The 15,201-nt window shown below is 33.1% G+C and overlaps 1 pseudogene; it reads right to left on the bottom strand.

Annotated features, from left to right (window-relative positions):
* Positions 1-13,922: 13,922 nt before the first annotated feature.
* Positions 13,923-14,434, bottom strand: LOC123784405 (cytosolic iron-sulfur assembly component 2A pseudogene; annotated as a pseudogene).
* Between the last annotated feature and the right edge of the window lie 767 nt (positions 14,435-15,201).

Below are 15,201 nucleotides of genomic sequence, written 5' to 3' on the forward strand. Positions count from 1 at the left end.
TTAATACCCTGAATTATTTTGTTATAAGCCCTTATATTCTTTTGTATAAAGATTGTAACCAGAACAGCATTCTTACAAATACTCTCACATTATTTTGGGTCAACTAAGGAATAGTCAATTAGTTATTTTCTAATATATAGAATAATGTTATAAGTTATTTAATATCAGTGTAAAATAATAATTAAAAAATCCAGTTAAAGTAGTTATAAACTTAGGCATTATCAGGTCACTAAGTAAGTGTTAAAATGTGTAATATTGTAGTTAAAATAAATTAGTTTACTTTGTATTTTAATATTACCTGTTTAATCATAGATGATAAAAACTGATCATGACAATTCCTATTTTAAGTATTACTAATTAATGTCATTCATTTATAACAGTTTATTGCAAGAGAAACAGCTAACCAGTATGCATTTATTTTTCAGATTTTTTATATCAGTATATTTTTTGCTGAAAATAGGATATCCAATAGGAGTGACTTAGACAATTAAGGTATGTATTCTCTCTCTTATTTGGGCCAGCACATACACGTGCCAAAAGCACATGTTGCACCTTGCACAGTACAAAGAACACATTCCCATGTTGTTTGACAGTAGTCACATATACACTTACTAAGAATATACCTTCTAGCTTTGGTCAGTGCCAAGCTGCACAAACAAACACAGAATTCTTACTTAGCAATTTAGAAGGAGGCAGGTGGAAGTTTCAACTGCTCGATAACAATAGGGTAAGCTCTAGCCATTCTCATCTTTCTGGTCTACTACGATCCTCGCTACATATCTTCTCGGGTAGCTGAAGCAGATTTAAGAATTTCATTACTCACTCCATAATAGCCAAAAACAGAAAAAGAAGGGGATGAGACGGGTTATTTTTCTTCGTGGGCTTAGCTCTTTAGATTGGAGAGTAAAATCTGCTAAAGCACATCTACAAAGTTCCCCTTACATCTCACTGGCCAGAAGCGTTCATATACCTTCTCTAGACCTATGATTAACAGAAGGGAATGTAATTATAACGGGATGTCTTAGTAGGCACTTTGCTGCAAAAAACAAAATAAGAGTTCTAAAAACTAAAAATGATGGAATGATTGATGGGAATCTGGACAGCTTTGCCATATGGATTTCCATGTACAATCAAATGATACCATCCCAAATGTACTAATTTAAAGTTTTTGTAAAATATTAGACTCATTTCTAATAAATATTACTTTAACGAAAAGCTAAAAATCCTTTAAATTCAGCAGAGCTTATTTAGGAACTTATTAAAATAAACTTTCTGGAAGAAAGTAAATATATCCCTTCCATTCAAATCACACTTAAACTTGAAAATATGAAGACGAAATTATATGGTCAACAGATTTAAAGGGGAAATAAAAGAAGTACCTGCTTTTGCTCATGTTAAGAGCAATAGGGGAACTTATTCCCTAGAAAGTTATTATTTTGTTGAATCTGTTGTCTTAAGAAATAAGTGTGAGCAAAGAAAGCACTGATGGAAAAGAAAACTGCAAATATTTCCTTATTTCTTTGGTTGTACAAATAATGAAGGTAAGAAAAATGTTTTGACACTTAGGGGGTCATAGCTTACCAGGGTGAAAAGAAATGTCACCGGCTGGAGAAAGGGAATCTGGTTGACCAAAGTAAATAGACCTTTTTTTACCAAGGCGGGGCCACAGTGGAACAAGTCTAACCATTTTTAATTCTTGTGCTGCATCCCACAGAGGCAGCAAGAGGATATTTACCAGTCTGGAAGTGGGTCTTGTGTCAATGACCATGAATGACACTCCCAGTAATATTATCTACTGTGCAAAGAGATTGTTCTCACAGAAAACTTAGGCTTCTCTTATTAGAAAAAAAGAGAAGCCTTAAGGACAGGAAAAATATAACGTTCATTACATTGCATCCTTTGGTGGCCCAACGTCCACACACCATTCTTGAGGTTTGTTAATTTTAAAATTCCACAAGACAGACAACAATGTGTGCTTCAGTGAATGCACATGTGGCTCCTACTCACAGGGATATAATTGCATATGTTCTGTTTAGTGCATTCTAGGGTATGTGAACAGTGGTTTTCCCCTCTCAGATAATGTCTTTTTGTTTTTATTAAGGTAAACTAAATGGAAAATGTATTCGTTCATAGGAACACCTCTATAAAATGACAGAGGGTGAAAATAAAAAATAATGGACAATTTATGCACATGCTGAGACATACACATCCATCCACAATGAAAAGGGGACTGTAAGTAGAGGCTATGGTCTTCATGTACTTAGTGTAACTGAAACCAGCTAAGACTGATTTTCATAGCCTCCACTCCGATAGCCCACACCATATTCCCCCATGGTTTTAGCTACCATTATCAGATGATTTTTGTAGGATCTTTACTTAATGTCAGAGGAAAGACACAGCTTTGATTTCAAGGATTTTTGTTCCTTCTATCACTTAGATAGTCCAAAGCAAGGGATAATGCAGGCAAATGTACCTCCATACTGAGAGTTAAAACACCATGTTCTTTGGATTTTTTAGTCAGAAAATGACATTCCCATGTATGTACATAATCTCTAGAGACATAGAAGTTCTATCTATGAAATGTTATGTTTTGTGTGTTTGCATTTATTTACAAAAACTGGCATTTTCCTGTAGCCATGTTTCTCTTAGCAGTGCCCCACTTTGAATGTTTATTTCAAGCATCCATGCAACCTTTGTTAAGTCTTGAATTTGGTTCATGGTTGCTCTTCTTTGAAGGATTTCTTCCACTAATTTGGCACAGGACCTCTAAGAATTCCAGGTGTAACATCATAGCTCTCAGAATGGAAAAGTCTTAAAGTCAAGCCTCCATAGCCTAAAGCAGTGATTTAAATCTAAGGGCAAACCATTAGATACTGCTCATTCACATGTGGACCAGTGAGCAACCAACGGATATAAGTGAGAAAGGTTAAACTGGGATCTCTTGTTAACAACTGTGCCTTCTGGAACCAAATTCCCGGAGTTAGAATCCTCCCTGGCATTACCACTTCAAGTAGTGTAACCTAAGGTTGATTAGTTAATCTCATTTAAGCCTTAGGAGACTTATCTCTAAAATCAGGATACAATGACCCCTATGTTATGGCTTAAATTATTTCATTCAGGTAATGTTATTAAATGTAATATCAATCGAACAATTCTTGCACTGAAAATTCTCAATATTTATTAGCTCTTTTTATTACCTCTTAAGAGGGCTCATTCTAAATATACCCAGTTCTAAGAATTTTATTTCCTGGTTAACTTCTTAAGGAATGTAACAATGGCAATAACAAATACAAGTTATGTGCTCTGGAGCTAGACGGTCTGGGATCTGCTACTTAACATCTGTATGATCTTACGTTGGTTACTCAGTCTCTCTAACTTTTGCTTTCTTTTATGTAAAATAGGGTAAATAAATGTGAGTGCTTAATTCACAGAGTTGTATGAGGTATTAGCAATATATTTAAAGCATTTAGAGAGGAGTTTAGAATATACATTTTATCATACCATAACACTATATCTTTAATGGAAAATGTATCTTTTTAAAAATTTTAAATAATTCATTGGCATTGTCAGAAAGTAATATGTGGGTATGTGTATGTGTGTATATATAGGGATATATACTTTTCATGAATTTTAAATTATTTTTTGTCCTCAAAAAATATCATCTGGAAATGTTTGTTGTCTTCTTTCACCAAAAAAAAAAAAAAAAAAAGAAAGAAAAGAAAAACAGCATAGCTATTTATAAAACTTTGACCTAACCTTGATTTTGGACTCTGTTGCACAGTACAATGGCAAGATTAAAACGAGTCAATTAATCTTTAAAAACATGACAACTTAGGGGGAAAATATCTTATCTCTAAGCACAAAGTTCTGGAAAAACAGATTATGCAGTAGAAAAATACTTATTAAAAATTAAAATCTTCCAGCATAAACTATGGTAATATATAAAAGCATGTAAGCTCCCAGCACAAAAATAAAAATGAAGAATATGGTTAAAATAAAAGTTATTAAAATTCCTTTCTCCTGAGACATGCAACAAAATAATATACAGAAGCAAGGAAGTAGGGAATGGCTGAAACAACAAATAATAGGCAGCCAGCAATTTACATGAAAAAGCTCGATGGAGAAGAGCCACAGTGGGGAAAATAAAAGAAACATTATAAAGGTGTGCATTTTAAATAGAAAACATATTTAAATGCCATCTTGAGAAATAATTCAAAATCATATTAAATGTTATAGCAAATTTCGGAGAGGTAATAATGGTACATGGCATGCCCGCCTATTAATATTTTCTTTATGGGGACCATTTAAGTGGGCAGAAGTGTATTTGAATAGTCTTTCACTTTCTTCATCCTAACTGAGCTCCACTCTATTTAGCTGAGTGCTGATTATCACCTCTCAAGAAATTCGCTGCCCGTTGCATATTTTTTTCTCCTTCTGTCTTTCATGTGCTAGCTAACTTGAGTTATTCTACAGAGAATAGTGCAACATAAGATAGCACACATTTCATCTCACTCTATGGCCATGAGAATTGTCAAGCATGAGAGTAATTTCCATTTTGGTCCTGTTATAATGTGAATAATTCTAGTCATTATTTATTGAAAAGAAATAGGCATTAGGAAATGCGCATGTGAAGCATAGAAAGGTGTTTTCCGCAATTCTTGGCAAATCAGACTCAGGTTCTGAGTATCTAACAAGCTATTTTTTTTTCTCTTATTCAGAACTTTTTAAAAATTTTTTCTTTTATTTTTCTCCTGTCTAGGTTGCAGAGATTGATGGAGAAAACAGATTGTGTTTATTATTGAAAACTATACTGGTTATTTTACTCATGTAATTCTAGATTTCTAAAAAGCATCTTACTAAAACTTCAATTTCTAATTCATGTTTATATTTTATTTCCTTACATTTATCAAACCAACAATAACTGGGATTGTATTTGTTTTTTTTTTTTTTAAGATACAGACTTTCTGAGAAACATTTCTTGTTTGGATCATATTAGTAATTTAACTTTATTTAGATTTTTTACTGTACTGTAAATTTATAGAGGGGAAAAATAATAAAAATAGGCATAATTCCACATTGTAGAGATAACTATCTGTAATATTTTTGTTTTTCTGACATTAAAAAATATTATAAAAGAGGCATCTGGCTGGCTCAGTCGGTGGAGCATGGGACTCTTGAGCTCAGGGTCATGAGTTGGAGCCCCACTCTGGGGAGTGAGCATATTTAAGAAAAACAGTTATAAAACACTGTTTTTCATATTTTTAACTCAAAAACTAGAAACAATGTACTTTCTTTTTAATACAAGAATTTATGTGGCATTATTTTCATCAATAGAGACCATATGTTAGTTGTTCAGAATGAGTCAAAAACTGTCCTTAGCCAAGGCTTGTGTTACAACATTTAATCTTTATAGCTGCTTTATGAGATAGTTGATGATTGTCAACATCAATTGCCTTTTACTGATAAAGACACAGTTAGAGACACATTAAGAACTTAGCCCTGGACTCACAATAATGTGAAGGTGCGAATTTGAACTAGACAATCAGAAGCCTGACTCTGTACATAAAATCCTGCCTACTTAAAGCTACCCAATATTTGATGATAGGCTTATGCCATAATTTATTTAGCCCAGCTTTTACAACTGTGCAATATCTTTTCTTTAAAAACAAGATTGTTATTGTAAACAATTCTAAATATCTTACCATCAGAGAATATTAATATTTTCTTTAGGCTTTTCAAATTCAATAAGATAAATATAATATTTTAAATTTTAATAATTTACATCCTTGAATTGCACATGCAGTAAAGTGTTAGTGTAGTTTCATTGGTAAATTTTGTTATTCTTATTGTTCTTCTGTGAATATATTCACAAGTTTTCAAATTTCTCTGTGTAGGCTTGGTTCTGTCTTTCTTATATATCTGAGTTCTCCTTCCCATCTTAAAGTACATGAACACAGTCTCTCACTGACTTTGCTTTCTTTTTTTTTTCTTTTTTTCTTTTTATAATTTTTATTTTGTTATATTAGTCACCATACAGTACATCCCCAGTTTTTGATGAAATGTTCCATGATTCATTATTTGTGACTTTGCTCTCTTTCCAGAGACAAGTTTGCTTTAATTTGTTTAAAACAATGAATAAATAAAGGATTTATGTATGAATATAATGGACTATTAGCATTAAAAAGGAAGGAAATTCTAGGGCACTGGGGTGGCTCAATTGGTTAAGCCTCATACCCTTGGGTTTGTGTCAGGTCATGATCTCAGTGTCCTGAAATTAAGCCTGGCACCTGGCTCTATACTCAGTGGGGAGTCTGCTTAAAGATTCTCTCCCTCTGCCCCTTCCCCCTTAAGATAAATAAATCTTAAAAAAAAAAAAAAAAGGAAGGAAATTTTGCTATTAGTGAAAACATGGATGAACCTGGAGAATATTAGGCTAAGTAAAATAAGTGAGATACAGAAAGACAAAGATGCATGATCTGGCTTATGTGTGGAATCTAAAATAATCAAGCTCATAGAAGCAGATAGAATGGTAATTGTAAAGGTCTAGGGGGAGGGAGAATGGGGATACTTTGGTCAAGGACACAAATTTTCAGTTATGTAAGATGAATAAATTGTGGAGATCTAATGTACAGCATGATGACTGTAATTGACAATACTATATGGTCTACTTGAAATTTGTAAGAGGTTTTAGATCTTAAGCATTCTCACCACAGCAAAAGGAAGAGAAAGAAAAGAAACAAGAAGGAAAGGGAAGGAGAAAGAAATGGTAACTATGTAAAGTGATGGATATGTTAATTAGCTTGATTGTGGTGATTATTTCACAACTGTATGTTTATACAAAAACATCAAGTACATCTTAACTACATACAATTTTAATTTTCAATTATACTTCAATAAAGCTGAAAAAATGAAGAAAAATACAAGTTTATAAGACTATCTGTAGCCAAGCTTCCTCTGTGATATTTTACAAATATTTATGTCTATCTTAAGAAACAAAAAGGACAAGTATGAAGGAAAAATATAAAAGAGATGAAAATATAAGTGACCTGAATGAATTTGTCTCTAGAAATGATAACTCAGGGCACCTAGGTAACCCAGGCAGTTGAGGATCAGACTCTTGATTTTGGCTAAGGTTATGATCTCAGGGTCATGACATGGAGCATTGAATTGGGCTCCATGCTGGGTATGGAGCCTGCTTAAGATTCTCTCTCCCTCCCCCTTTCCCTTTCCCCATCCTCTCTCTCTCTCAAAAAAAAAAAAAAAAAAAAAGATGATTCAGTGTTGTAAAATTGTAAATTCCCTTTAAATTATTTTATGCAATTTATACAAAGCAACGAACATTTTTTAAAAAAATCAATACATATTTTGAGAGAGGAAGTAGTTAACAGGATAGATCTAAAGTTCATCTGATAAAGTAAGTCAGTGATTAATGAATGCAAGTAACCATGAAAATTCACATAAAAAGAGATTAACAAAAAGGTATATTCCTACTATAAGACAGAACATGATATAAGACTATGGTGATTGAAACCTCAAAGAACAAAGGAATAGATGAGTCAATAAAAGTAATTAAAATATCTAAAATAAATACAAATACATGAGATAATTTATTTTAAGGTAGAGACAAAATTGATTCTAGTAGTGGTAAGTTTTACTATTCAATAAATGATGGGAAAACTTATCAGTTAATGTGGAAACAATAATGTTTTATCACATTTTTCTTAGAATGCTAGATTATGCTCACGTGTACTCCAATTTAGGCATAACTATCCTTATAAATTTGGTTTTAGAGGGCAGTTCTAAGCATTCTGCAAAATATAGAATTATGTATTTGTCTATATAATAATAAAATACTTCTCTTCTTAAACAATAAGTAAACAAAAAATGGCACACTTTTAAAAATGCAGGGAAAGGCTAATTAAATTAGAAAAATAGTTAGAAATCAACATAGTAAAAAGGACTAAACACCTCTACAAAAAAGAAGGCAAACAATGAACTGATATTTCATATAAAATACAAATATCCAATATATGAACATTATTTGTTAAGAATACAAATTAATACATGAACAGACACCAGGATTCATTTATCATACTGCCACATTTAAAAATTTTATCAATATCCAGTACAGATAAAGTAGGCAGAAAGAAGCACTTTTTTGTGCCTTGTGAGGTAGTATAAATTGGTTTGAGAAGCTTTGGTTGCCCAGAGAGAGGACATCCCAGTGCTAGCCCTGGGTGTAAGAGCTCCATTGAGGTAAGGGTGTCCACACTGAAGAGAGAGGCCGGGTGTGGGAGGTAAGTTTTGCAAGTATTGCTGACCCGCCCAAGGTTTTAGACCCCAACCAGGAGAAGAGTGAATGGGTTATTTCTTTAAACCTTGCATCTTGGAAAGAAGGAGGCACCAGTCTCAGTTTAAAACTTCTTCTCAAATTCAGGGGTCAACATATCAAGATGTCCCAAGGATGGTAGTCCCTTAGATTGTCAAGTTCATTAGAAGAGTAACCAGGAAACAAGGTATTAGCCTCATCATCTTAAACATGGTTATTTTTATGTGGCACTCTTAGAACTAGCTTCCCTTTGGCTGAACCAGGAAAGGAGGCAAAGTGTGTTCCTCTATTTTATAGGTCTTATTTTGGGAAGTGGGGTATTGACGCAGTACTTGGTGGATACTTCTTTCCATCTTTTGGTAAGCCTGTAGTTAATACCTGCCCCGGTGACTCGTGGCTCTCTTTAGAATGTACAGCACTTAAAAACTGCTTTCTTCATCTTTGACCCCTAGTTAATAATTCTGTTTCAACTTCCTCAAATTCAGAGTAATAGGAAAAAGCTTAATTAATACTCCATCATTTACAGATGCATTTGGAGTAAGATAAATAACATGAAATGAGTAAGTTACTAAGGGAAGGAGGATTACACCCTTAAAATAGATAGATAGATAGATTAGATAGATAGATAGATAGATAGATAGATAGATAGATAAACTTCAATTTATAGTAGTGACTTATTTCATGTCTAATTTAGGAAATGGGACAAAGGTATAAAAGGAAAAAAATATCTGATTGTATTTCAAGTTTGTGTGTGTGTGTGTTTTTTAAGTAATCTCTGCCTTTGCCACTAATCTACCTCCTTTTGAGATTTTTTTATTTCTGAAGTATTAGAAGTATTAGCAATGACAACATTTTTATAGAAACATTAGGGAAGAAAAGAATAGCATTTGAGTGAAATACAGATTACACAGTAACCGTGGGACCTTCCAAAATGAGAACTGTCAACTTTGCTTGTATCAAATACATTTGTTGACCAGCTTGCCTGTACTTGAGAGGGAACATGTGCTTTCCTGACCTTTCCGTGCTTCTTAATCCTTGCCTTGTTTGTTCCTACGTTTGATATTGGCATGCCACTAGATTACCATGAAACGTTTTCTAACCAGACATTTGCTTGATGACCCCCTGCCATTTCACAGTTTGTATGAGTGGACCCTGCCAGGAAACTGAACGAACAAATCTTAAGGGAGTACTTTAATTCACGACTAAAGGACTCTGAATATCAAAAATACTGTTCCCACTGGGAGGAAACATTTTCTTCATCAGCTACATTTTCTGGTAATTGGTTGCAATGATTTAAGAATAAAATACAGTGGTGTGAGAGTGGCAGAATAATTTTCTCCTCCTGTTTCTATTTTGACTCTGGCAAGAGTACCTGTGATATACACTAAGTCATACATCTCTGCTACATGCACATGAGTCAAAAAATGTAAAGAATTGAAGAGTTTCTAGACATTGACAAAGTGTACCAAAAGTGTTCCAGAATTGAACTCATTTGTTGTTTTGCTTGTGGAACAGTGAGAGAGAAATATAGGATCTGTGTGAGTTTATAAAAAAATAAGCAAAAATAGGCACAGATTTCAAATATCCATAAGGATAGCCAAGAAGATTACTACACAATAAACTTGCCTTGAAAATTAAGTCTTTTTGTATCTGTCATTTGAAATGCACACAATAACACATTTAGGATGAACAGGATTAGAGAGATGGAGAAAAATATTAATTATCCATAAAACCTCTTTTTGGTTAAATGGAGGAAATATAACATATTTTTGTTGTTTGGGGGTCATTTTTCAGTGTACACAGATCACAAAAAAATGTATATTCAGATTTTTAAAGTTGTTTTTTATCTGAAGCTATGGATGCTGTCCTTGTTTTGCATGGTTCTGAGGTTTACAAATTCTACTTACCATTGTTAGTTAAAATCAGTCCCCCCAAAAATTTGATTCAAATTTGTTATGCAGGTGTATTAACCGTGATCAATTGCAATAAAGTGCAAACTTCACAGCTAGTTCTTCGGTTGGCAAATCACCATATAAATGATCTGTTCATCATAACCAGTTACATTTGTGTACTTTGAAGTCTGATTGTGGTGGTCACTTCCCATCTTTTGTTCAGCCCATGCAAACAAGAAGCATGTAGTTGTGTTGCTTTCTTTCTCCCAGGGTAAAGCCAAGTGACATTTTACAAGATAGGCAACAGAAAGAAGGAACTGGCCAACAAAGTATGAGTTCAGTAAAGTAAAAAGCCAACACTAGTTGACACTGCTATGGTTTCAGAGACTTGAGATAACCAGTCAAGGAATTTTAGTAAAGGCAAACTTATCAACAAAAATGAGGAAACTAACAAAAAAAGATGAAGATATTTCAGGGAAGTGAGGTCAGTCAAATTTCACATTGAGGAAATTCTCAAAGATGTTTCATGACAATGAAAATTCACAGGATAACATATTAGAAGTTGATCCAACCTTAGAAAGGACTATGGCAATTCACTGAGGCTTAGAAAAAAATGCTCCCTCTACAGTGTAAATTATCCAGTGAGAAGAAGAAGGCAAGACTGTTCAAACTGCTCTTTCATAGCTACTGCTTAATATGTAGGTATATATTTAGCAAAGAAATAAAATGTTTTAATTCTCAATGTTTTTATAGAATTTAATCCAAGATAATAAATAGAAAATTTTCATCAAATCTATGAAACGGAAACAAACTTGATCTTGCATCAACCCTTGGTGCACTTGCAGGATAAGCAACTGAGAATCAAGCAGAAACAGAATCAAACACTACGTCAAATTGAATACAATTGCGTGGCTAAACTGAACACAGCTGTTCAGGTAAAATAATCTTCAAAAACCATTAAATTATCAATTTTAAATTTTATAACTTTTTTTTAAAAAGCTCTCTGAAGAAATTCTGTTTAACCAAGAATGTCATTCAATGGTTGTTTATTTTATTTTTTCAAAATTCTGTGACTATTGTCACTTTCATTTTAAAGCATATAGACTTAAAATAAGAGAGGATTGAAAATGAGTTATTTTCATTATACAGATTTGTTTTTTTCAATTATACCTTGGTTTAATAAATATCAGAATTTAAAAGAAGATATCTGATGAGTTTGATGAAATGTTTTAACATAAACTTTATCAAATGTTTAGGTATCTACCATTACAAACTCACTTGGTTATTTTCAAATATACTCCCTATTATTCATTATTAGAATAGAATTGACACAAATTAACTGATGATAGAATTTTTAAGGCTCACAGGTTTTGTTTGGATTATTTTATGGAGTAGCTAGTCAGATAAGGATGTAAGAACTGTTGATTAAATAGAGGAAAGAATAAATGAATTTTTTATTATATTGCCAAAATCACTAACAGAAAAAAAGGGGGGGGGAGAAAAAAATAAGTTCCACTAGAAAAAGTATGAAGGCAAAGTACTTTCTTTCATGATGTGTCTGCTAAATAGGACCAAGAAAATAATTTGTTTTCTATATTGTGAGACTTTTAATTTCTGGCAATTGGAAAAAATGCAGTATCTACCTTCTTATTGTACTACTACAAATGAAACTATACATTTACTAAAGCAACATGTGCATCTACAAAAGGCAAGGAGACAGATTCATTTATGCTTAGTACAAAATATGTGAACACTTGATTAAAAGAGTTAATTCAGGGGTGCCTGGGTGGCTCAGTGGGTTAAGTGTCCACTCTTGATCTCAGCTCAGGTCTTGGTCTCAGGGTCCTGAGTTCAAGCCCTGTGTTGAGCTCCATGGTGGGCATGGAGCCTACTTAAAAACAAACAAACAATAAAAGAGTCAATTTAGATAAACAAGCTTGTGCAGTCAAATGACTGGAGAAATATTTTTTTCTTAACTTAGCAAATTAATTTTCATCATCCGTAGAATGTACTCCCATCTAATGTCAGCCAGAAGTGAATAAATTACAACTAAGAAAAAAATATTAGTTTGAATTAAATTTTTTACTTAAAAATCCAGCACTGTTTTGGATCTTTAACAAATATTGTAAGGTTGATGAACATTAAGTATGAAGGCCATTAGGGGCCTAGATGTAATTATATAAAAAGTTACAATTACAAATGGAATGGTCCTACATTAATGTAAACTTCATTTTAGTTCTTACCCTCCTTGAGATTCTTAATCGGAAAAGTGGGGAAGTGGGGAAGCATTTAGTGGCATTGTATTTGGAGGAACACCAGCTCCTTTCATTATAATGAAATGTCAGTCTTAGAGCTATTTCCACCAGGGAAATGGCTTCATACTCATTTGTAATGGCAGCAGGGAACCCAAGTGTGGCCATTCAGACACATGCCACTATTTCAGTGAGAAATAGAATAAAACAAGAAGATGTACCATCCTGATAAAACACTGCTCTCTACTGAATTATTAGAGACAATATAGATCTAATTTCCCAGGGAAAGAACATTATCTTCCTATAAATAGTATTCTAACCTGAAAAAAAATGCAGAAATTCAAGGAAAGCTAAAATTAAAAATTCAAGACATACTGTTTGATTAGGCTAAACTGGAAAATCTACAATAGGCAGTTGTCATATGCTGCTTCTATTTAGATCCTGAATAAACAAATACAATTTTATAAAACCTTTGAATTTTTTTATAAAACCTTTGAAACTTTTATTTTCATGATTTTGCAGATCTCAATTTACATTCAATTGAGAAGAAATATTTTTGAATAAAAATCATCTTTGAATTTTCCTAATTCATGTTGCTTAGGTCACCTTTCTTTTTTTTATTTTGTAATGTCATATGGATTTTCTTAAGGGTTATGCCCAGAGGTCATTATCTCCTTGTTGTGTGAATGTAGTTTGATTGTTTATTCTTTCTAATATTTTGGAAAGAATAGCTATATTTTTCTTTACCTAAATGTTAATATTATGAAAGATAGCAGAATGTGCCATCCCCAAATATACCTCTTTGGTACAGGATTATTTTGAACTGATTGTTCTAAGAAACAGTAGACATAGGAGAAGCTCTGAAACTGAGAAGTCATCTCTTTTATAGAAAGAATATAAAAGAAAACTTATATTTATAGAGGGTACATCCTTATAAGCGTATCTTCCTCTCTGTAACAGGAGGAGAAAGATGATTCTAAGTCACATGAGACCCTAATCAATAGAGAAGGCATAGACAAGTCTGCATAACAAAACTTACTCTTGTTTACCTTATTTTTTCTGATAAGCACATCCTTTTCTCTTTTGTCTTTAGCTGAATATGGTATATATGTATGTATTTATTACAAGAATCATCTCTGTTTTATTTATTCTACAGTTATGATTTAAATTGAATACATTTAGGCACAGTAAATATTTGACATGAAAAGTAGTATCAGTGGAGGCATCAGAAAAATAGCACCTCATCTGACACATAATAACTACAAGATGTTTTTCTGTCTGGTCATTTAAGTGTTACAAATCCTGAGAATGTTATACACTGAACCAACTAGGTACTACCTATAATTAAATCTTGATTGCAAATCATGTGTTAAAAAAATGCTTTGAGGTACAAATCACCTATGTATTAAACATGAGTCTTACATTTTACAAAGAATTTAAACAAATATATCAAACAATTAAAGTTAAGTGGCTCTTAAAACAGCTATTAGGTTCCAGGATACACTAGTATGGGATTTCCTGTAAATTGGTGTTTTCCATTGCAGTGCCACTCACTCTTTGTCATTTAGCTTCCTGTTGATGTCTTCCTCTGCTGAGTGGGTTCCTTCAGAAATGCAGATTTCCAGCTTACCTTTAAATGGTAAAAAACACTGAGGTTTTACTCTTAAGCCCAGTCCGCTAAGGGTTGCGGAATAGCAGTGAGGCCTGTTGGCCTGAACCTGATAGTAACCAAATAGTTATCCTTTCTCTCCTGAACCTCCATACTACTTTCCATTACCACTTCGAGCTCTTCTCAAGTATTGGGCTTCTCTGGATCCTAGATTTAATCAAATCATAATATCTAGCACGTTCTCTTCTGTGATCCGGGGCTGACCGGCAGTTCCCCACTCAAAGAGGCAGGAGAGCCAGGGGACTCTGCTCAGGGTCCGGGAGAGAAGCTCAGACACCTGCTCCATCCTCATGCTCCACCATCCCTGGCAACTGTCCCACCTGAGCCACCATCGGCTCTCTTGAATATGGTGTTTAAGCTGGTGGTTTAGAACACCTCAGAGAGTTACACATTTTTCCCTGGGTATTTCGCATGTACACGTAAGGCATACATGTTAACAAACTTCTGTTTCTCTTGCTAATCTGTCTTTTATTACAAGAATCTCAGCCAAGAATTCAGAAGGGTAGAGAGAAAATTGCTTTCCTCTCCTGTAATTATTAAATAACTAAGCAGGAACATACTTTTTAATTTACAGTGTTCTTTTAAATATACTGTTAATTTTTAGTTTGCATCCTAATCCTTGTATTACCAACTAATTTTATGGTTAAGGAAGCAGATTTACTGAGTTTTAATTCACAGTTCTTACATAAAATCAAAAAAATTTTTTCTAAATTTGAATTTAGTGAAGAGTACTTATACCTTTTATTTTTTTATTTATGTATTTATAATAGATAATTACTACTTTATTTGATTTTTCTTAGAGAGAGAGTGGGAGGAGAGTAGAGGTAGAGGAAGAGAGAGAATCCTTTTCTTTTCCTTTTTTTTTAAATTTAAATTCAATTAGCGATATATAGAACATCATTAATTTCAGATGTAGAGTTCAGTAATTCATAAGTTGCATATAAGGCCCAGTGTTCATCACATCATGTGCCCTCCTTAGGAGAGCGAGAATCAGAAATTACATTCTTTTTTTTTTTTTTTTAAGATTTTATTTATTTATTTGACAGAGAGAGAGAGACA

The sequence above is a fragment of the Ursus americanus genome, chromosome 4, assembly GCF_024610735.1.
Source record: "Ursus americanus isolate L20-20 chromosome 4, mUrsAme1.1.p, whole genome shotgun sequence".
Lineage (NCBI taxonomy): Eukaryota > Metazoa > Chordata > Mammalia > Carnivora > Ursidae > Ursus > Ursus americanus.